A 25491-nucleotide genomic window follows, 5' to 3' on the forward strand; every position below is an offset into this window, starting at 1 on the left:
AGCTCTCGCTTGCTTTGTGGTTGACAAACACCGTGTACCTAGGTTTTCTTGGGGTTCTCCTATTTCTTTCCACTTCCTTCATTCCACCATTAGCATCACATCCATCTCATTACCACTGTCTTTCTTCAGGTTAATGCATAATGTTGGACTTTGAAACTAAGAACAGATAAAGAAAAGAAAATTTAAATAAATATTACTGACTGATCAAGTATTGTGTGAACAATAAAAATGAGAAGAAAGTTCGTTTAATTATAAAATTTTAAACGTATTTCATTTGTTGTAATAATTTAAAAATCTGTTACCATGAGAACATAATCTGATGAAAATGGAAAATGGACGTTTAGGTGAGTTGATAATTTCTTTTTCAAAGTTTTGGTTAATACATTTGCAAAATATAATATAAGGTGTTCAGAATTTAGGGAAAGAAAATACACATGCAGGTTTTTCAATAGGTAATATCTTTCATAAATAATAATATGTGAATAGCTACATATTTTCGACGAATTGTATTCGACCTATGTAAGAATTAAAATTTAAACGTGCGTTGACCTTTGATAAGAATTTGTATGTACGCTATAAATATATATTGATACTGATTACTATAGTAGTCATGAATAGTCATGAAGCTTGACCTAAATTTACAAATTTCACCATCCAATAGAACGCGAGGGTGTATCCCGCTCATCAATTCTACTCCTGAAATTTTGCCAGAACCGTCTCTCGTGCTATATGGAGAGGATCTCCTGAGAGCGCAGTGTTGCCGGATTTCTGCAAAGTTTTGTTTTGTTTTTATGCTTATTGTCATTATTATTGCTATTATTTTATGTTTTTACTATTTTTATTGTTACCGTTTAATTCGAATAATTCTTAGTGTTCGTTTTATAGTCTTATTAAGTGCTGTTTTTTCACTTGTTTGTCATGTCCTCGAAGTTTGGCAATGTTGTTGCTGCACTCCAATTGTTACACTTTTTCTCAAGCGTGCATTCGGAATGCAACTCCATGAATCGTACCGAATTCTTCCGATGCATCATCACACGTGAGAGAAAGCAGTTTTATGATTCGCGTAGAGCCCAGGTTTCGCGAGTTTTCGCGACCACTATTCTAATGCTTTAAAATTCACAATTCTAATGCTTTAAAATTTAGTAAAACATTCAGATATATGCGTGATTTTAACCCTGAAACCTCCCTTGCTATAATAGATTCGTTTTACAATAGACGCTCCAGTTTGTCTTCATTAGCATCGAAAACTAGGATTCGTTTAGAATTATTTTGCAACAGATTGCGTTGGTACTGGGTTAGCTCTGTAGCATTGTCTTCTATGACAAGGGTGTCAAGGTTAAGATTGACTGGATTTTCAGCTTAGCATCCCTTTCAGCTGCAAGGTTATATGTGACGTAGATCTACAGCTTAACGTAAGATCCGAACCAGATGAGGTTCCGCCAGAAATCGAACCCGCGTCTCCCACGCCAAAGGCACTTATGCTAACCGCATAGCCACGAGGGAGCTCAAAGTTAAGATTTAGTTAGTTTTGTTTGCGACAGATGGAGCAACTATTAGTTGCCTGTGACATTTTTTGGCGTGTTTAAACTATTCGAGGAACTTTCTTTGAAAATTAAATTAAGTATGCAGCAAGTTTGCAATTCTGTGATATTTTGCTTAAGAGAATATACAGCTAGACATAGTTTTATTGAGCATGTGTTTGGCTATCGTCTCGGACAGTTGTTGTTAGATTTAATAGAATATTATTATTGTTTGGGGGGATAAGAGGACACCCCCTTAAGTGTGAAATTTATTTTGTGCTTTAAGGCGTTTATTTTCAATATTGCAGTGTGTTTAAAATACTTGAAAATAGCATTACTTTCAGTCCCTGAGGAGGATACCAGCCACAGCACGTTGTAGCTGGAGCAGGCTTTCTAAAGTTGAGCAAAGGTACTTTACTTATATATTGCACCGTAAGGAGAAGCAAACACCCATAATGTAAACTCTCTGTCACCTAACGTACACTTTCCAAGGTATTTTAAGGCCAATTGACTACAATAGTGTCTGCTCCAGCGCATTCGGAACTCAATCACAGTATTACTCGCCTGCCTTAGTTCTCTCAGTTTCACAGTTTATCGCGACCAAAATTGGCCTGCTTATTCTTAACACTTGTCATGCAATAAATTGAACATTGTGTTGCTGGCATATACAGTAGTAACCAAAGTCTGAGTTTTCTTTGAGTTATGATTAAAACCAAACGACTGGAGAAATTATGAGCGCAGCTATTATTGATTAACTTGCTACAGCAAGTTAATCAAACATCATCAAATAATTAAAAACGTCGAAATCGTTGAAGAATCATTTAAGGTATCAGTATAATTGGCTTTCTAGCTTTGCTTGTGAAAATATCCAAGAATTCGGTGGTTATATTCGAACGTGCATCAATAGAATTTGAGAAAGTTGAGAGAAAATAATTTGAAAATCTTGCGAAACATTGAGAAAATATATTTTAAAAAGTATAATTTATACAAGGAAAGCATTCTTTAGTCACATATAAGGAATATCACCATGAAACGACGGACAATGAAGTTCTCAGCTAGCAGAGCATAGACAAGTGAACAGATGTGCATCGTCGACGTCGGAGGGCTCAATGCATTGATGTACTGTGTTTGAATGGAACTTCATAGTCTTTCTACAGAAAGGCGGGTTCATATACTGTGAAATTTGTGCAATGCAAATCATACCCCTAAAACACTGATGCTTGTGGCGAAACAGAAGATAACCATACACAGGGATCCTTGACAAGTCGACCGCTCAATGTGATCACACACCACTTAACAACAGACTTATTGTTCGCGTTGCTATGACAGAGTGAACATTATCGTCCACAGTAGGGTCAATTAGCTAGACGCTGGAGCATAATCCGTGTAATTCTGTTTTAATCGACAATTTGACAGCGTCTGGTGAACGTTGTGCTGGGGCATGCATGGCTTTGTGTTGACTTCCATTGACTCAGAACAACAAATGCTTCACACTACAAAGGATGTGTGAGCACCGTTGCTGGCGTGTTGAGCGGCAGGCAAGTCGTATAGTGACTGCTGCATACCTATTAGAAACTATCATAGTGAGTGTAATCTGATATCGTGATTAAGGCAGCCAAAACACAGGCGAGGAAGTGTGAGTTGGCACCATTTGGTGCAACATTCGACCTCAACTGCTACCCACCAGAAAACGATACACTAGCAAAGTTCCTTCACATGACTTCGCATGATGTTTCAACAGGACAACGCCTGGCCATATGTATCCAAGAATGTAGAATCCTTCTTAAAGGAATAACAGGTACGAAGTTTCCCTCACCTACTCGTCACCTGATGTTTCTCATCGAAAATGAGAGTAATATAATTGTCGACATTTTGTTTACCACAGACCTTCAACAGATGTGTCGATGGCTTGTTGACTCGAGCTTTTAAGCTAAGGTTATCTGACTTTTCTAGTGAATCCGTTAACTTTTCAACTTCGGTCACAGATCATACGGATTTTGTTTTAAAATCTTGTAACATCTGGGAAAAGAAGACGTCTGGTAACCGTAACTTTAGCAGCGTGGCAGGCGATTCTTGAAAAATACATTCAATACCTGCTTGATTAGACGGTGTAACCTTGATAAATCATAATGCAAGGTTAGAGGGTTGTTCAATTCTGAAGTTGTATTCATTTCTGTACGGACATGTAATGAATCTGTAATATAAATTTAACTCCACTCCTACATGTCTTTCTTAGCGTTTTTTTTTTTTTTTTTAACGGTGGTGCATGTGTTGTACATAATCTATCAAGGGCAGGGGCGTAATTAAGGCCCCGGCAGGCCCCGCATTGCGGGGGGGGGCCTCAAGCCATAAGAGGGCTCCAAATCTTGAAGTGGGACGTACAGAAGGGGCCCCAGTCCATGCTGTCTGCGGGAAGGCCCCCAAGCCTTTAGTTACGCCACTATCAAGGGGATCGTAGTAAGCTTCGAGAAATTCATATTTTTAATTAATTTATATTGCGGTTATGCTATGAGTTATCTTTGATTAACATATCAAGGAACGTATGCAAGAGGTATCGTAATCATAGTAATAATACTAGTATCGTAAAAAAAATAGAACTTTATGTCGGTAAAGTATCTTATGCTCCCCCAAAGCAAAATCTGAAATGACGCTGTTGCAGCCTATGGGGCTACCAGAAGGGAATCTAACTGCCACGACAATTTTCTTTTATTTCTTGTGATTCATTTAGAATGCTCAATCCAGAACTGAACTAAAATATACAACGATGAATAACACTAAACATTTTGTTATAAAAAATTATTTTATATTTCTTTAAATCTTATGAGAGATAATACTGTAAGGATTTACCCTTTATCATTGGTCAACATTGCGCAAGACATTACACATTAATACTATGAGACAAAGTGATCAGTGCATTCAATATGTACCTTTCGTTCCAGAATAGTTTTTTCCAAGTTTGTAGCCACTAAGAATATCACGTGGACAGTTCATTTATCTCATAAGATAAAAGCTACCTACCGGTATTTAACATTCTTAACATGTCTTTTTGACATGCATCCTTTTTCACTGACACGTGAGGGTAAATTACTTCTATTATGAAGTGTTCCTTGGTCAATCATAGACCAAATGAAGTACAGAAAGAGAAGATTGACTTACTCTGTGGTTTAAAAACATTGTTTGTATGAGTTTCCTCACGGTTTTTCCGTCTGCTTCTACTATTTTATTTCACCATTCATTAATTTCCTACAAGGTCCACCGAATGTTAAAGTAAATATTGGTATTTCAATTGTTTTTATTTATTTTATTTTATTATTTTCTTGCCGAATAGTAATGCAGAATGACTTAGAGCTTAAGTCAAGTTAAAATCTCAGACTCATCTGTTTAATTCTTGTTTGCAGATGAATGTCTTTAGACTTCCGAACTATGCTATGATCTATCTGTTAGAGGCGTCAGTACAGAAACAATAGCAGCCAGCGAAAAGTGATTTTGATATGGATTTCACAAGAAAAGGCTTCATCATTGGCCTTATCCCTCTATTGATATAAACAACGATATTATCTTCTGCTGGAACCGGACATAGTAGTTCTTCCGATTTCAATATTGGATCCACCATAGTTAGGAAGCTAATAATAATACATTATAGTTCCGTTTTACCGAATCTCTTTAAGAAAAGACTTTATTCGTGCCTAACTTTCATCTGTACTCGTGGCCAATCTAAGCTTGCAGTGACGTAAGCACTGGCCTACTCATAATCAGAATTAAAATATTGTATTCATGCGCGCGTTCAGGAGAGTTTTCTACAGCTGATAACCAGTATGTGAAGCGAGGTGTAGGAGTGGACATAGAGCTTCTGACCATCACGTAGCAATCAATCACGGTCGACGATCAATTAAAAAACAGTAGAACAGAAACAGCCTAAATTTCTTTATCAGTGTTATCCTTGTTCCTTCCATTGTACCAAAATTTATACACTTTCTGACCCCAATCAGAAATAAACATTCTACCACTGAGCCACTGTGTCCCCATATAGAATGGGAGAGAATGAAACTTGCTTACAAATTTCAAATCTTAAAAAAAAAAAAAAAAAAAAAAAATCATGTCTCTCTAGGCCTTATTCAGTAGAGTTTCCATCAACACAATGCAACAATTGCATCTTAATTTGCGATAATAAGCATAGCAGTTATAATTGCTTATTGTTTTTTTACGTTGCGTTGCGATCACCAAATTGTGCGATGAAAGCCTGTCTTTAATACATTTATGGGAAACCTCGTGGTAAATAAGGAAATTTTAAAGATGTAAATTGTAATAGAAAATTGGATCTCAATAAAGTACATTGTGCTGTTCCTTGTTCTTCTGCTGTGTGTTCATTTAAAAAATGTGTAATTCTTTGGTTGTATCTGAGTCCCTTTCAGCACTGAGGGTAAATGATGCGTAGACCTACAGCTTAACATGGGTTCCCAGAGGGAATCGAAGGTGGCTCTCCCACACGGGTACGCTAACCATATAGCCAGAAATCTCAAGAGCTTGCGTAAGTTTTATATTATTTCTGTCATTCACGTTGAAATTTGTGGAAAGAGGCGATACAAATTGTATTCTAAAGATTAAAAAAATATTTTTTGTAAATCAGGATCACTGTTGATTTCAGCCGAAATTTCTTTCACCGTGGAAGCCTTGTTGCTTCCATTGCACCAAAAGTTATGTACTTTGACGGATGACACGCTTTGTAAAATCGTCCATTTTTTCCAATAGTATACCTTTATTTTCCAACCGTTTCTTGTCTTTAAGGGTTTTGACACTTTCCCCTCTTCCAAGAATACCTTTTTCAACGAAAAAATCACGCACACTGACACTTGCGGTAAGGCTAACAACATCACTCACACGCTTACAGGGATTGGCACGTTTAAAACAATTTGTCTTGCTTGGTTTTTTAATAGACTGCCACGACCTCTATGTAATCGAAAATAACACGCAGGTGAACAGACACACTGAATTTTCCTCGCACAAGATGCCATATTGCACCTGTACAACAGAAAACAAACTATTTTATACATATACGAGGGTTGGAACTTAAATAGTGGCAACACTGCTGTGGAGACACTATGCAATGAAATGTACTAGTGGCGCTGATAGTGCACGTTGTTGACATATCTACCTAACCTCAGAGCAAACAGACTGGCCCGTCGCACGTCACCGGCAGGCGCACAACCGAGGGAAGCACAGTCACTTGTGAGCGAGCGGTCTAACGTAAAGGAACCAATCGTGATGCAATTTTGCACATGCTCAGGCGTTCCTTCAGGATGCGAAGCACAGTCGTATGCGCTAATCCGGTTTCGTGGGCGAGCTCACGAATCGTCAGGCAATCACTGTTCACTAACGCGGCAACAGCTTGCACTTCTTCTTCAGAGACGCTAGGACGACCTGCTCGATGCATGTCTGACAGTTTGCCGACCTTCGTTGAAGGCTTTTACCCATCGTGCCACTGTTCCGTAAGGCAATTCCGATTCCCCAAACGCCTCTTGAAGCCCTTGATGACACTGTCATGCTGTACGACCTCTGACACATTCAATCTCGATCCAACTCCGTTGTTCCTGTTTCGAAAACATAGTGACACCTTTACGTTAGACCGCTCGCTCACAAGTGGCTGTGCCTCCCTCGCTTGTGCGCCTGCAGGTGACTTGCGACAGGCGAGTCTATTTGCTCGGAGGTTAGGTAGGTATGTCAACAACGTGCGCTATCAGCTCCACTAGTATATTTCATTGCATAGTGTCTCCACAGCAGTGTTGCCACTATTTAATTCCAACCCTCGTATATGAATTGTTGTAGGCTACTTCACAGATATATTGTAGTTCTTTAATCTAATCATAACTGCATAGTTTGTTCTACACAAAGGGTAATCTTCTTTGAACTGTGTTATTATTTGTTTCCGCGCATCAACAAACCACATTGCTTGTTACAGAAAAGTGTGCAGCCCCCTCTTCGTTTCTATAACTTAAAATTATTGCGTATTTTCCAGCATGCATTATGTATATACAGTGGCCTATTTAGGGGTGGCCATCGGTCTCAAGACCCCCGAAACCAATTTGTTATCAATTTGTACAACTAACTAACTAACTAACTCTATGGCCTATGAAACCCGGAGGTTCAATGCCGCGTTCACAAAAGCTCTCCATTGACTTCTATCCTTAGCTAACTGCATCCAGTTTCTACTCTGTATTCCAATCTCTGCGAGATCCATCTTAATATTGTCCTCCCATCTGCGCCTAGGTCTTCCTAATGGTCGTTTTCCGATTGGTCTTCCAGTCAAGACTTTGAAAGCGTCTCTACTTTCTTCCATTCTAGCTACATGACCCGCCCATCTAAGCCTCCCAGACTTGACGACCCTAACAATGTTGGGTAAACCGTATAAATTATGTAGTTCCTCGTTATGTAGTTTCCGCCATTCCTCATTCTCGTTCCTCTTGGGTCCGATTATTCGTCTCAGGATCTTGTTCTCAAATACTTTCAGTCTATGTCCTTCCCTCAGAGTAAGTGACCATGTTTCGCAGCCATACAGAACTACAGGCATGATTATCGTTTTGTATATTTTAAGTTTCAAATTCCTCGACAGAATTCGCGACGACAAGATATTTTGAACCGAATAGTAACACGAATTTCCTGCTTTTAGTCGACATTTAATTTCTCCGTGAATATGATTTTCCTCTGTTAATATTGATCCTAGATATTTGAAAGTATCCACTTTATCAAAAGTATTATTTAGTATTTTAACGCACCCATTTAATCAATTTGTACAACTTCATTAAAAATTTGTCGGCACACAAAAAGAAAAATATAAGTGCTTATTCACATCTTATGCCCCCCCCCCCCGAAACAAAATCCTAAATACGCCACTGTGTAAACACGCTTAAAAGACAACGTAACTTTATACGTTGAGTAAACTACAGATTATCCGAAGTAACACTGGTAGTTTTCTAATGTGTGTTATTTTCATATAGTGAAAAGTAGCTAGAAACAAAAAAAAAAAAAAAACATACATTTTTTATACAAATTCATGAAGTTTTATTGGAAGCAGTGTTATACCATACCTCAGTATAGCTCCATTGACCTCCCTGTGTTATATGGAGAGTGTTCATCTTGTATTCAGGCTCACCCCACGTCTTCTGGGGTATCTGAGGGGTTACAGAAATAATGGTATTCTGAATACGGTCCTTCAGTTCTTGTAGATCTAGCACTTAGCTAAAAACATTGTATGTTTGATGTACTCCCAAAGAAAGAAGTCCAAAGGGATAATGTGGATAGTGATTTCCATGAGTAACGTGTGAAACAGTCCCTTATCGACCATACAGGTTCATTTCACACTCGGGGTTTAGCATTACCGTAACGTCTGACCTAACTCTCTGACGATAAAAATGTTTCCTTCCATGCCTTGATAGTACTACGTGACGAACAATACTGCGGTGAAAGTTTCATTGTATTTGCTCAGCTAAGCACAACCACACCAATAGTACTTTTTCCTCAATCAAATCATTTTTCTTAAAGGTTACACTAGCACCGCCAGCACCAAATTTTCTACTGCTTTTGTAACACTTAGCTAATGAAAAGATTAGTTTGTTGAAATGTGTAATGAGTATTTAAAAGCTGTCAGAATTCCAACACCTGTATTATTCTGAGTTTTTTACAATAATAATTAAATTGCTTTAAACCGCATGACACTTATTATTTATTTATTTTATTTTCAGACTATGTTTCATCGGGGCATTGAGCATTTAAAGAATGTGGTTCTTTCGACTGATGAAAGAATCTGTCTTGATCCTAGTGGGTCATGTGTGCTGCTTAGGCGGATTTGGTAAGCTCTTATCAAGTAGAATAAGACAAATGTGTTTCTTCTATCAAACTCTTGCTTAAAAGACCTTTATTTGCAGGTTTATACAGCCAAAAGCAGATTAAGGACGAAGCCAAGGGAGCCAAGGCTCCGGGGGCCCCAGGCTCAGAGGGCCCCCCAAATCGCTCTCTTTAATACTAAAATATAGCAATCAACTTATATTATAGGCTTCAAAGCCATGCTAATTTTTTCCCGCTCGCTACACTCGCGGTATCGATACAGTTAAATCATCTTATACCAGCGTCTTCACGATACTTATTTTGTGAGGAAGTGAGCTATTTTGGAACTGTATTACAAACCAAATTATTAGATTGTGGTGACAATTCCTTGAAAATATCTCATTACTTAGAGCAAATCTAGGTTTTCCCAATCTCCTTCACAATAAAACGTTCCTATTCAAATCAATTTGGGCTCTCTGAGATACTAAAAATCATTCTTTAACAACATATCTTGGGAAAAATTGCTTAACACACGAAAAGCATGATGAAATGTTCTTCCATTAATTTTGAAACGTACAATTGCTATCTTGTTTATCAAAAGAGAATTCTGAGTAACTCCTTTTATTCGTATGTCGATATTCAATATCTTAGCCTTAGATGAAACTAAATCCTCTTTAATTATTGATATCTACGAAGCAGAATCTAATCCGGCATCAGCATTCTTATCTTCAATCAATAATGGCATTAAGGGTCTTCACTACAGCGAAATTAAACTACCGCTAATTTTAGAGTTTTTCTGTAATATCTTCAAAACAAATAAAAAATACTCGAAAAACAGAAACGTAGTGAACTAGATAATACGATTTTGCATGTGATACCGTTATCACAACTCATCTGTCTGCTTTCGATTTGTAACTGAAGAAAGATTTAGCATTTTTTGCGGGTTCTGTAAATAGCGGGATACTAAAAGCGGATAGGTGAGTTGTGGTAAAGGTATCACATGCAAAATCGTATTGTCTAGTTCACTACGTTTCTACTTTTCGAATATTTTTATTTGTTTTGAAGATATTACAGAAAAACTCTAAAATTAGCGGTAGTTTAATTTCGCTGTAGTGAAAACCCTTAAGGTCATATCATCAATTACCACATAGCTGTAGGACCGCTTTTAAGGCAGAGCCAATGGAGATTTTACAATGTAGTAATAGAGGATTTTACAATATGACCCTAATTTCCTACTTCCCATTTACAGACATTACGCGTTTAAATACTGTTTACGCAACAAACACGTATCTTCTGTGTGAAAACCATGACCACAAAAAGAGCAAATGTAATGTGTTTGTGCCTGATTCGGAAATTGTTGATAATTGTTTCCACATATAGGTGTTCGAAACTGATAATTATGAAAATTTCCTCTAGGCTAAAATTGATTTCTCGTCTGGCCTCTGAACTTTCTAAAATAACCTCTAAAACGACCTCTAAAATTCCCTCTTTGATTATGATTCTGATTTCCTCTATTTTGCCTGTAAAAATTATTCCCTTTTCCTTGAGAATTCTGCCTGTTTTATTACCACTGTTTTTGTCATTACTTTTATATGATATTTTTGATGTTATATGAAAGTAACTTAGATACAGCTTTCCAAATGTCCGCATTGCGTACAGAATTTATCTGTCTCTTTTTGTTACAAGTTGTACTGGCGAAAGATCCTTTTCTAAACTTAAGTGGTTAAAAAGTCCCGTGAGGTCCAACATGACGCAACAGAAGCTCAATGCTCTTGCCCTGTTATCTATTGAATCATGTCTAGTCAGAGTTAAAAAAAATGTATGTTAGAGTTCTAGACAGAGCAAAAATGTAGGATGACAACTTTTCTAATTTTGTAGCCTTGTACAGCTTTACCTATTTGGACATGATTTTTCTCCTTTTATTCTATTAATGTTTTTACAGGGACTGTTGACCATTTGGATTGTATTTGGCATTTGTGTGTTACACTGCAGTATATGAGCATTTAACTTAAACTAATTATTGTAAACCTAGACCACATTAAAATATTACAGCATAGTTCTCGCTGTTCCGGTAAGTCTATGAGGATGTGGAAGGCAGTAAAGAAAATTTATGTGCTGGAATTATTCGTAACATAGGGCCCCGTTGAAGTAGCCGGCTCCAGGGACCCAAAAGCCTTAATCCGCCCCTGTATACAGCAGTGGTGAGGTCATGAGAGAAAATATATTAAAGACATCATGTCCACATTAGCATGTCGAAAACATAAATAAAAATTTCAATTAACATAATTATCCACAGCAGAATTTATTTTCGGTTTAATGTCTCTTTTTTAGCATTGAGTCTATATAAGTCATGTACTGAGTTTGATGGGATTTGAATGTACAGCTCCGTGACTATATGGTTAGCGTACATCCTTTCGGAGCGAAAGATTGAATCGTGAGAGTTAAATATTTCCATCGGCTCCAAATTTTACCATATTACACACGAAAACCTAGATGTGTATTGGCAAAATTCTTGCCGAGAATTGTCACAGAACCAGAAGGACACTCATATTAACATTAGCAATTGCTATCTAAGAAAATAGTTGCCAATATTCCAATAATATTTGCAAGTATCAACATAGGATGACCATTCTACTTTTTTTTTTTTTCAAAAACTTTCCTTAGTTCCACCAAACGAATGCCGGGATGCATAGAAAGTACCCTACAAAACACAGAAACCTTTATTTAAAAACCAGTATGGAAAACCCTCACATTATACCTCCATGTGAGAGACTCTCTTCTTCGACTTTTTGCCTTCCTTCCTTGCTCCCAACAGTGCAAAATGGCTTCTAAAACAGCACGTCTCGAAACCTAGGCAATACATATGTGAAGAATGAGTCAGGAAAATGAAGGCTAATTTGAACCTTGTTCGGGGTACTTTGCTAACACACTAAACTTTTCCGGAGGTTCATATGTATTTACTGTTCAATTCTAGAAAAACACATATACAAAGGAATCCTATGCAACGTAATGTAAATACTAGGGAAAAATACAAAAAGAACCTAACTTTAAAACAAAACGTTACAAAGAAATAGAACTTAACATAAAAAGATCTTACCTGTTTATACAAGACACATCCTCCGCGGTTTCTTAGCTGCGTATCTGTCGATAATTCAGTGGTGCCCAGCCCCCCTCATGTCCATGATGCACCCCCCTCAATTGTCTATCCGTAGGTGTTCTTCCACGAAAAAAAACTTTTCGATTAATTTTTACACCCCCTCAAACATATTTATATAGAGTTTAACCCCCCCAAATATTTCAATGATGCAGTTTGCGTCATAGCCCCCCTTTGTGGGCACCCCTGGATAATTCTAGAAATAAAATCTGAAGATGGGTCTCAGTGTCTTCGATGGAAATACACATACCTTGATCTAATGTTTCTTCTCCCATTCGATTACTTAACTTAGGTAACACCCTGTTCATCAAACTGAAACTTCTTTCAACCGTAGCTGTGAAGATAGGGACACAGAACACTAATTCTAGCCGTGATTTCAAGATTTCATATTTAACCGACGCATTAAACACGTTTGTTGTAATCCTAACGTCACTTGATATATGTTCTTTATGTAAAACTTGTAACAGTTATAATGCGCTTTAATCGCTGCTACGTTCAAGTCATGACATAATAAATTACAAAGGTTTACAATTTGATCTTCCGTTAAATTGCGAAATTCACTCGCACTTTTAAACATAGCACATTCGCTTATAAGACCCAAAGCTTTTAAGACTCTTTTAATTTTCGAAAAAAATAAAAATAAATAAACAGGAAAAACAAATATTTCAATGCATGTGTATAGATATTCTAGGGGGCATATATATTCTATGGGGGAGCTCATCACTGCTATCCATATACAAAATCCAATTGTATAAAAGTGCATAATAAATAAAAATTGTCTAAATAAAGAAACAATGGATGAACGTGTTAAATCAGACTTGTAGTTAGGAATGGGCTATAGTGGGCACTGTCCGCCCAAAAATATTTTTACCCTCTTTGAAATAGAACTAGCAGAGAACTTTTCAAAATTACTCAAAATAAGAACAGAAATTCATGCAATTTTACCATCTTAAATTCCGTTCAGCGTATTCTACTTATTTCCGCGGAAAATGATATACTTCTTGCTAAACTACCTCACAGGAATCACGGTAGTCTTGGAGTTGTATACCATAATATTTGTCAGCACAGTATAATCCGTAAAAGGAGCTACAACTCTTTGTTACAGATTTCATAAATAATAAATAAATAAATAGTTTTGTGGTGTTCCTTGATGTCTTTATCATTGCCCCTTCAGTATTCACTTCTACCTCCTCTAAGAAATCAGATTGGCTACAGGCCATCTTAAATATCTAGATATTTGCTCGTTACCTTCATTTATGTGCGATAAGAAAAATAGATCCAAATGTCGAACACATAAATTAATTTTATATGTGGAAAACCTAAATTACCTTTCCGTTAACTTATTTTGTTGTTGTACATAATTATTTCATAGTACGCAAATCACTTTTGGGAAAATGATTTCACTGGAAGAAGAAATAATTGTCCAGGAATTTCAGTAGGACTGTAGATATAGCCTATGTTGTCCCTGGAATGAGCAACTTCCCCTAAACATTGTTTCGTCTAAGTCTAATCTGGGAATTTCAGTAAGGTGTTTATTGCATTATTTTATTATTTCCTTCTCTCGGTGCCTTACGTTCCAATTACAGCGTCAAACTCCTTTTGGAAAACTAAATCAAAATGGCAAATCACAAGCAAACAGATCTGTTGCAACTTAACGTTCAAGATCTGTTCACAAATGACAACCTTCCATAATCGAATTCTCTGCTCAGATTTCGTTTCGACTTAGGGAATCAACATATTTATCTTTAGTACGTGATACAAAATTGCTAGGGAACGGAGATGTATATCGAAGACAAGAGCATCTGCAAGATTCTTTTCAAAGGGAAGGCAGGACACTGACACAAGCGAAGTCTCGAATATAAACACTTTGATGCATATGTTATTTCATGTAAAACAATTATTGTTGACGCATTACATAGCTTTATTAAATGGAGTAAACATATTAAATACCGAATTGCAGTAAATATATTTTGACATGTATTACGAAGAACCGAACCCTTGTCTAAAATCCAGAGAGGACAATTGTCCCCCCCCCCCCCTACTGAGGATGCCCAAGCCGATAGAAGGAATACGCTTAGTTTTCTATATTTTCAGTACTGCGTACTAGCTCAGCTACAACATTGGGTGTCGTAACTAAAAGAAACTTTTTCTGACAAACAAAGGTTTTAGTCTTCTTTTAAAATTATGACACTAATATTTGGTTACAATTAGCTAATGTACTTGAGTTATTTTGAATTTACTTTCAACCAACTACCATATTTGAATCCAATTTTAAGATAGTATTTAAAAATTGGTAAGACTTTGATATGATTTGATTTGAGATCATGGGTGATTAGTGGGTTCTCTCTTGCTATCAGAGATTTCGCATAATATTAACCGTTAAATGTAAATTGTTGATGTTATTCGTTTTCATTAGATTCTCAGGTTGAAATCTATATATATAAAAGAGAACGCACAAAATCCTTTGTCCGCTCATCACGCTAATACGGCTGAACCGATTTCTTTCATTTTTGGGGGGTTGTTAGGATTTGGACCCTAGATGGTTTTTATCATATCACTTTAATTTTCAATTACCAGTGTCTTGAGATAATTGACCAATCAGGTGTCAATACGTACAAAAAATCCTTTGTCCGCTCATCACGCTAATACGGCTGAACCGATTTCTTTCATTTTTGGGGGGTTGTTAGGATGTGGACCCTAGATGGTTTTTATCATATCACTTTAATTTTCAATTACCAGTGTCTTGAGATAATTGACCATTCAGGTGTCCATACGTACAAATCCTTTGTTATTAGTTCATCATAGGTATAAAAATAAACGTATTTATATGCAACCCGCATGACCCTGTGACTCGGCGGGTTAACATAACTGACAGGCGCTATAAATCACTTGAAAGCGAAAAAGTAAAAATTATCTAAGTAACAAAGTTTATTGCGTTCGGGGATGACCGCAGCGAAGCGGGGCGGGTTGGGGTGACCGCAGCGAAGCGGGGCGGGTTAACATAAATGACAGGCGATATAATGTTAACATTAGTGCAATCTTCTATGGTTTTTATCATATCACTTGAAAGCGAAAAAGTAAAAATTATCTAAGTAACAAAGTTTATTGCGTTCCGGGGTGACCGCAGCGAAGCGGGGTGAACGCTGCTAGTTATGAATATACAAAATGATTCATCCAAATGTTAATAAATTTTAAGAACTTTAATTTATGAAGACTTGCTTAAATATTAGCAGCAACTGTGCTGTCTTGTGAAGAGATCTTCTTGACTAGCAAAGTTGCACAGTTATCGATAAATCCGCGTTGATATATTTTGTTTATTGATGAACCATGTAGTCTTAAGTATAACACTAGTTAAGAAATTTAAACTTTTTGTTTGTTACATGAGAAAAATCACCTGATCTTAAAGGAACTTTTTGCGCTGAATTCGAATATGCACTCGGTTTCTCTCCATCACGTACAGTTTTCCCGTAACAGAGAGATTTTCGGGAAATTCCCTCAAAAATTTCCCTTTTTCAGGTATTTTATTCCCCTAGCTCCTGTCCCCTTACATATAGTAACATAGAAATTATACCTAAGTATACCTTGATTTATATTTAATAAACCCTAAAAGTTTCGTAAAAATCGCTATGTTCTTTCTAGAGAAATAAATATATTTGTATGTATACTGTGTGCACTGTTTATTGCACCTGATAGTAATGCTTTCAGATTTCCTGAGTTGGGGTAAAAACGATTTGCTTTATTACTATAAACACAGACATAAAAATGAATATTTACAATAGTCAACAACACACTTGTATTGCTTTCTGTAAATTAGAAACGTGTATAAAAATAGAATGTACTTCCAACGTATATTTTTTTTAAAACGTACAGTATATATATATCTTAATACATATATATACAATTCTCCAAGTTCTTTCGTTTTGTTCATGAAATGGTTATCAATATTTGTTATCAAATGTAACAGAATGCAAAAGAACTTCCACTTCCCGAGGCCCCTACCAACTGGGAAGAGATATGGCCAAAAGACTCTGATGATGATCATGACCTTGATGAACCATCGACATCAACATATACATCCAAGGATCCAACGTTCATCCCTGACTGTGTTCGCGAGCCACATTTCATCCGGCAATGTGAACTTAATGACCTAGTCCGTGATTTGCACCTGACAAAACAAGAGGCGGAACTTCTGGGATCAAGGCTCCAGCAGTGGAACTTATTGGATGCAGAAACGAACATATCAGTGTACAGGAAAAGGCATGTTCAATTTTCAAGCTATTTCTCAATGCAAGATAATGTGTGCGTATGTACGGATATAAATGGGTTGATGGCGGAGCTAGGAATTCCTTACGTTCCAGAAGAATGGAGGTTATTTACCGACGCGTCAAAGGTCAGCCTTAAAGCTGTCCTTTTACATAATGGAAATAAAAAACCTTCTATACCACTTGCGCACTCAGTGAAGATTAAGGAATCCTATGACACCATGTCAACTTTGCTAAATCTTATAAATTACAAGGACCATTGTTGGCAAATATGTTGTGATCTCAAGGTAGTTGGTATTTTATTAGGACTGCAGTGCGGTTACACGAAGTACCAATGTTTTTTATGTTTATGGGATAGCCGAGCTGATGACAAACATTATGAAGTGAAGGAATGGGAACCTAGAGTGAATTACGTACCTGGAGAATGCAACGTCAAATACGCTCCTTTGGTAGATCCTAATAAGATATTACTACCGCCACTTCATATCAAGTTAGGACTTATGAAAAACTTTGTCAAAGCCATGGACACATCTGGTGAAGATTTCAAGTATTTGCGAGATAAGTTCCCTAACCTGAGTGATGCTAAGATTTCAGCGGGAGTGTTTATTGGTCCCCAAATTAGGAAATTAATGCTTGATGATAGCTTTGACGGCAAGTTAAACAGTGCTGAGCTAGCTGCCTGGACAGCATTTAAGTGTGTTGTGCGCAACTTTCTGGGCAATAACAAAGCTGAGAGTTACACAGAAATCGTACAGGACATGATACAGAAATACAAAGAGTTGGGTTGTAGGATGTCTTTAAAAATCCACTTTTTGCACTCCCACCTCAGCTTCTTTCCTGCTAACCTAGATGCTCTCAGCGACGAACAGGGGGAAAGATTCCACAAAGATATAATGGCAATGGAGAAAAGGTACCAGGGACGATGGGATCCTTCAATGATGGCGGACTATTGTTGGGGTCTTGTTAGAGAATGCAATATTTCTTACAAAAGAAAGAAGTAGTGTACGTTTTTGTAACCCAATGAAAGTTTCATATATTGTGATAGTTTTGATTGTCTTTTCATGACCTTTTGGTACATTTGTATTATTGTTTATTGTAAATTGTCACACTTGTAAATTATATTGTATTATATTTTATATATGTGTTTGTGGTAATAAAGCAAAACGTTTTACCTCAACTTAAGAGATCTGAAAGCATTACTATAAGGTGCAATAAACAGTACACACAGTATACATACAAACATATTTATTTCTCTAGAAAGAATAAAGCGATTATTACGAAACTAGGAGGGTTTGTTAAATATGAATCAAAGTATACTTAGGTATAATTTCTATGTTAGTATATGCAAGGGGACAAGATCTTGGGGTGTAAAATAAACGAAAAGGGAAATTTTTGACGGATTTTCCCGAAAATACCTCTGTTACGGGAAAATCGTACGTGATGGAGAAAAACCGAGTGCATATTCGAATTCAGCGCAAAAAGTTCCTTTAAGAACAGGTATTTCCTTTTATGTAACAAAACCTTTGTTAACTAGTGTAATGAAGGAAAGAACAATCCCAGCTAGTAATTCAATTCCTTCCAAAATGTGATGGTATCATTAATTGATAGACAATATAACTGAAATATCTATTTTAAGATGTGTAGGTTCTTTAAAGCGTTCTGTCTTTACAGGCAGATTCTAATTCGTCAGATCTACCAATCAAAAGTCTTTGTTTGGATCCAAAAATAAATTAAAATCCTTAAGAAATCAAGACGAATGGAAGAAGTTGCATGTGTTTTTATGGAATGAATTTAAACTTACCTTGGTTACATTCTTGATATTATGGAATGAAAACAAATAATATTATTTGTGCCATGAATACCAAACTATCGGAAGTGACTGGTGATGGAAAGGAAAACTGTGTACGTATAGTCCTTAATCATGTCTTCAAGAAATGCTTCGGTTGGATGATTAAGGAATTAATATACAGCCTAACTTCAAGTTATTGGAAGAATTTATTAAGATACATTGAAAAATATAGTTTGATAAAGGAGATAGCTTCGACAAGAATCATGAATAATATAATGGACATACCTGTGAAGTAGATGCAATAATTCCTTGCTTCTAGAATATAGTGATCTTGTGTAATTTTAATATTTCTTTTAAATCTTGGTTCACTTTAAGACGATGTTCATAACTTGTGTGTTTCGTTAATCAGAAGATTGCAATGAAACTTAATGTTGCAGAAGAACTTTAATATAGAAGTATAATGCGCAAAAGCAGTTGTACTTCTATTTCAAAGAAATTTATCAGGTTTTAAGCATCAAAGACATTAAAACTTTGTAAATTAATTCTATCAGACCTAAGACAAATTTTGGCCAAAACAAGTTTGTCAATAAATATCTGTGTAAAGTGAAAAAAATAATTTGTGTAAACGACCAGAAGAATACAGATATAATGAAATTGAAAAAAAAAATACACGATTAATACAACCTTCGTCAACCAAACATTTTTCTTGATTCTTCTATGGCCATACGTTGTTGATGATGATAAATTATAAATCCCATGGACACAGTGGAACAAATTTCGAAATGTGATCACAATACATGGAAAAGTTCATAACACACTCACGCCAAGTCACATTTTGTGCAAAATATTTTATGACTAGTTGAATGTGATCTGTACACGAAGACTCAAAGATTATTGAGATTTAAATTGAAAAGAAACAACGAGATTCACGATTTACCTAACAATCAGTTTTCTTCCAAAGAAGAGTCTACAGTATAATGTTTCTTACTCAATGCCTAGAGGGATCGAACAACTCCAATTATTTGAAGTAAGAAGCTGTAAGGTTTCAAGGTTTATGATGGATTGTTCAACGCTATTTAACTTCTTCAAGACTTTGTTACTCTTTATAGTGCACCTGAGATTATTACATTCAATATTACTGTGAATTAAGAAACATATACTAAATCTTCAACGAGCTGAAACATACATCTGCAATGAATTGTTGATGTTACGTACTGATTGTCGATTTTGCACCTAGCTTCTACTTTTAAACTGCTGTCCATGCCTGCAATCTTGGAGACACTGATTGTCGATTTTCCACCCACCTCCTACGTTGGAACTGCTGTTCATGCCTGTTTTACATCCAATGGAAGTTAGTAAGTATAATGTTAGATCTAAATATTAATGTACTGTAGTATATTTCTATTTCCTTTCAGAACAACAAAAAAGCACTTTCAAGAGTTGAACATTACATATAAAAATAACCAAGAAAGTTCTGTAACTTTTTGTGGAGGTCTGTGTTCAATGGGTCCTCACACAGTGAACTGAATGCGAATGGAGATAAGGCGAAGCTAAGTTTTTGGTATGGGTATATCCAACATACTACTTGGTTGTGGCAGTTCAGTTTCACCGTGAAATTGCGTAAGGACAGAGTGAGCATAAGACCTGCACAGAGCGTCATAAGGGCGGGTATGCTGTACGAGTTTAAACGGGGGTCAGACGCCGCTGCAGCGGGGCAGAATAAATGCCAGGCCTTTCGTGAGGGTGCTGGACAGTGCAACGGTGGTTTAACAAGTTTAAGGACGGTGACGAAACACTCAAAGACGCACTACATGTCGGAAGACCAACACATGCACAAAATTAAGATCTTCAGGCAACAATTTAGGCGGACGGTGGCCAGATACTGTATATGAGGAACTGGGACTACAATTCAGTATGAGTGGAGAAACCATTCGGCAGCACCTCCATCAACTTGGGAAGAACAACAAGTTGACTCAATGGATTCCACATGATTTGACTCCGGGCCAGAAGGCAACGTAAGCAGACACCTGTGTTTCTTTGCTGTGACATGTGATGAGAAGTGAGTTCTTTACGACTCTCCACGGCGCCATCATCATTGGTTAGTATCCCATGAACCGGTTCCAAAGCAGCCGAAACCAGCACTGCACCAAAAGAGGCCCACCTATGTTTTTGCTGGACTGCTCGCCGCATCATGCATCTGAAACTGCTACCAATTGGTTCAAGCATCAATGCAACTGTGTACTGCCAGCAATTGATCCGTGTTCAAGATAAACTCAAAACTCTGGAACCAGCATTTCTGAATTCCAATGGGTTCCTCCTGTTACAGGACAACGCTAAGCCCCACGTGGTTAAGATGACCCGTAACACCATTTTATGCCTTAGATGGGAAACTATTGCATCCACCATAGTTCCCGGACATTGCATCATCCGATTATCAATTGGTCCATTCCTTGGACAATCATCTTAGAGGACGCCAGTTGAAATCTCTAGTAGAGGTGCAAAATGCACTTGATAACTTCTTCGTTTCATTGTCCATCAAGTTCTACTGCGATGGAATCCATGGCCTTCCAGAACGTTGGCAGAAGTCGTCGATGCTAATGGGGACTATTTGTGATCTTCGAGGTACGTCTTAAGTGACATATCGATGTTCGAAGGAGGTGGGTGAAAACGCTACAGAATCCTCTTGGTTTTCTTTATATAACTAATTGACTTGTGGTTCAGGAAACTTGCTGAGCAAGTTCAAATTTACCGCAGTTCCTAATTCTTACCAAATTCATTCAAAATGACTTTTCCAGAAGTCAAGATTTAGGTAAATCTATTTGTCTTTATGAATTCATCCTATTTGTTTGAAACAGGCAAGCAACCAAAAGAAAAAAAAATTAGAAGAAACGAATTAAAAGTTATTACACTATACAAATCATGCATTCACCAGTAAGTTTCCGTAAAATTTGTCTACAATAACACAGACCAAAGCCATAACTTCTCTCCTTTACTGATTTCTGTATGATCATCCCTAGACTTTGCCAGTATTTAGATGAGATGGATGGGGAAGCAAATAGTGTTCGCAATGTTGCTTTTACCTAGTGTTTACTCTCTACTGCGGGTGGCCATAGTCCTGGTGCAGTTTCTCACGATAGACGTCGTCGGTACACAATGCTAGTATTTCTCAGTGCAGCGGCGCAAATCTGTCTTCAATATTGGGGGAATTGGTAAGACCGTTTTTTTTAAGCGATGTTCACAGTATTTATGAAGTGGAAAGATAATGGTATGGAGGAACAAGGGAGCAGAGTTGTCTTCAACATTGGGAGGCGGGCAGATTTGAGGCTTATTCTGGGGAACATCAATTTCGTCTTACTTTCCTTTGTGGCAATCGGACACAAATCATCACATTTCAAATCGGATTATTGGGGGGACAGTCTCCTGGAGGGGACATGTCCCCCTCATCCTCCGGGATTTTCACCACTGTCTCAATGTAAATGAGGGCATTGATTTTGACTTTTGTTTCGACCTTCACTCTGCAGCTATGAAAGTAACAATCTAAAAATATTTCGAGAAACTTTATTCGCATTGACGCACTAAGTTACATCGGTCTTTCTAGATAGATGATGGCCAACCCCTTTTACAGTCCTTTAGGTAAATCTATGCTTCCTGCATGTCACAGCAAACTTCCAGCGGTACCAGATTTCGCTCCATAATGTAAATTTCATTCACACTGGCCTTGCGGGCAATTTGCAGCCTCAATTCATGATGGATCGTACGACTCAGTGTGACTGGGCCACATGTAATCATTGTTTGACCGTAACACGCTAAGGCAATGGCTTCTCACAGGTAGCCCCATTTTTGGTCTTCTTTAGATCTTGTGAGTTCCACTGCTGTTCTCTTTGGATGCAATTTCGTTGGTGATGTGAGTTGCAAGAAAGTATGCTGTGTATAACGTTTAATTAAATCACTGACAGAGGTTTGTCCCATCACAAAACATTTGTTGTATTATTTTACAATTCTATTATGAGGGAAAAGCTAAAGTTTCCATGGGAAGGAGTCATGAGGTACCTTTCTCAAAAGCGATTTTTCTCGTCAGCATTTTGCCCATTGCAAGACCTTTATTTTGCTGCACACATGAGAGACTGATACACGTGTCCGTACAGTTTTGTTGGTCTGTAAAACCCAGTTTGACAGGTATTACTGTGTTCAAGTTGTTTGAATAGAAAAAGCATCAGCTTCTCTACTAGAGTGGAAGGAGAAGGGAACTCAGGCCAAGGAAAGAAGCAACAATAATTATGGGATTCGCATATGCTGATGACACATTCCCTAACTTGACGACGTTTAGTCAGCTCAAACTCTTCGGGACTTCGTGAAATAAAGTTAAGTTTAAAGTTAATGACATAGATGTACAGAGTGGCCCATAATTATATATATATATATAAACCAGCAACATAACTTGAATATAAATTACTCTCATACCTTTCGTTACAAGAATTTTAACCTTTGTTCTCCATAGTATGGTCCACCAATGCACCATCCAAATTGATACATGCTGAGACAAATAGCAACATTATCACAAGCAGCTTGACAGACCCGTACTAGTATCCCGTGGAAAACTTCTGTGATAGCGTCCCACAGCTCGGCCAAATTTCTTATGCGATATTGACACATTTGTCCTTTAAAACACCTCATAAGAAATAATAATCAGATAGTGCCAAAACGGGAGATCGAGCTGGCAACGTCGACAGATGCAGTAGTTCAGGGGTGTTTCGTTCGCATATTTTCGAAATACACTCAGCCCTAGCCAGAAGGCATTAGGTTTGGCAACATCGCACGGAAACGAATGCTGAATTGCATTCTAACCCGTTCCTATTATTAATTATTATTATTATTATTATTATTATTATTACTTTTGCTATGGATCTGTATAAGTACAAGGGCAAACTTATTTTAATGAAAGAAGTTTAATGAAAATTTTAAAAAATAATCGTTAAATCACTTTTTGAATATTATTTTAATCTTATTTTAACGAAAGAAGTATTATAAAAAAATTAAAAATAGTAAGAAAAACTTTCCTCAGGCAGGATTTGAACCCACGCCAAAACAATTTTCCTTACTAGTATGTTGCGCTAGTACACTCCGCTACCAGGGCCGACAACACATGGCGTTTACTTTGTGCTATATGTAGGTCATGACTCGTGATCGCGATATAAACGTCATTCATTTTTCCTACATTGTTGCCAAGCGTAACTCCGTTCACAATGCCTTATGGCTAGAGTTCAGTGTATTTCGAAAATATGTGTTTCGTTCAGCTACTTTCGCACTGGTATGACACAATTCTATGTCCAGTGACCGTTATACCAACTCTCAGACTACACAGTGTTGTCATATCGAAACTTTTAGTCAGAATTACAAAGTCAGTCAAATATCAGATACACAATTAAGGGCCACCCTGTATATGTACACTCATGACCAAAACGATTGTCGTATATCTATAACTGTCTTCTTGTAAGAATATAATTTGATAATGATTTTACAGGGTACTTTTAATACTGATACTGTGTGTATAATCGGGAAATATATATTTGTAAATTTCATAGGAAAAGAATTATAAATACGAAAATTAGAATGTTAAACAAAATGTTGCTAAATGAACAAGAAAGTTTTACTTTCCTTTTATTGTTCTTATTTACTGCTCTTTTGACATGAAATTTACCACATACATGTCTTTGTCGATTATACACATACTAACATTATAAGAAATACCGGGCAAATTTATCAAATTATATTCCTACAAGAACATATTTATAGATATGCTACAATAATTTTGGACATGAGTGTACATATATTGTTTTCTACGTGTATATAACACTATAGCAATATATTAAATATGAGTGCAAGTTATTATTCAAGATAATGTCTCACTGTTATTTGAAATCTACAGTACTTAAATTCTCAATTTTACAAGTGAATACAACAGATTTTCCAAAATTCATTTCCACTTATATTGTACAAATGAGTCTAAGCTAACTACACATATTTTGTTATTTGGAAAATATTAATTATTATTACTGTTTACATCTAATAGTTATTTATTATTATTCATTCATTCAATTCTATGGCTCGCGATTGTGTGTAATAAACTAAAAAGAGTATAAGAAACAATTAGAATGAAATTGATTTCTTAAATTGTAGATATTGTGAATATTGAATTCCAATTTAAATATTAATAATAAATATGTTAATTTTCGCACATAACGTAAAACATCTGAAATGCATTACTGAATAAAGTGAACAAAATTTTAACATCCTTCATTCTTTTCAGCTTTTAGAAATCTTCGATGTAGCTAACTACAGTTAAGATCTTAATCTTGCCAATTACCTCAAATTCTACATAAAGAAGAGCAAGAAGTATCTCTTTCCTCTCAAGAAAGTAAGTTTTCTCTTTATCCTTGCTTTTTAGAGATTCCTTCTAGTCCCGTTAAATCTCAAGTTTTGGTTTGGATTACAAGAGGTACAATTTTCACGTATGTTTTCGAAATTATATTCTCAAAGATCTTAGTGCTATATAAATATATTTCTATTAACAATTTGGCAATTTGTCATGTTAACTTCTAACCAAAGGGCCATCTCACATGTCTTTCATAAAATGTGGTCTCGGTTTCAACTTCTGGAATGCATAGAATTCTAGTGTAAGCCCACCATCGTGAAGCAATTGAGGTCATTGGATTAAGAGGTAAAGAACTCCATCCTATACAGAATTACACAATGACCAAGGGATGCAAAGAGCTAACCATACACCAACTAAAATCCGACCATTGTGTCGGAGTTTGGTGTTTCTGCCAGCATCGAGGCTATATGAGACGTGGACCTACAACTTAACTTGGGATCCGAACTCCATGAGCTCCGGCCGGGAATTCCCAGATGTCCCGCGCCGAAGACGTGTATACTAACCATATAGGCATG

The 25491-nt window shown here is 36.7% G+C and overlaps 1 long non-coding RNA gene across 2 annotated transcripts in view; it reads left to right on the plus strand.

Annotated features, from left to right (window-relative positions):
* LOC145665713 (uncharacterized) overlaps positions 1-24973 on the plus strand; it is a 55498-nt gene extending 30525 nt beyond the window's left edge. The window contains exons 2-3 of one of the 2 annotated variants that reach the window (XR_014127615.1): positions 9257-9363; positions 24851-24973. This is a non-coding gene — a long non-coding RNA (uncharacterized LOC145665713). Of the gene's footprint in view, positions 1-9256; positions 9364-18425; positions 19602-24850 lie in introns of those variants that run through there. The other variant, XR_014127616.1, reaches the window with a different exon arrangement.
* The last annotated feature ends 518 nt before the right edge of the window (positions 24974-25491 follow it).

This window comes from Thermobia domestica, chromosome 12, assembly GCF_964235325.1.
Source record: "Thermobia domestica chromosome 12, izTheDome1.hap1.1, whole genome shotgun sequence".
NCBI lineage: Eukaryota > Metazoa > Arthropoda > Insecta > Zygentoma > Lepismatidae > Thermobia > Thermobia domestica.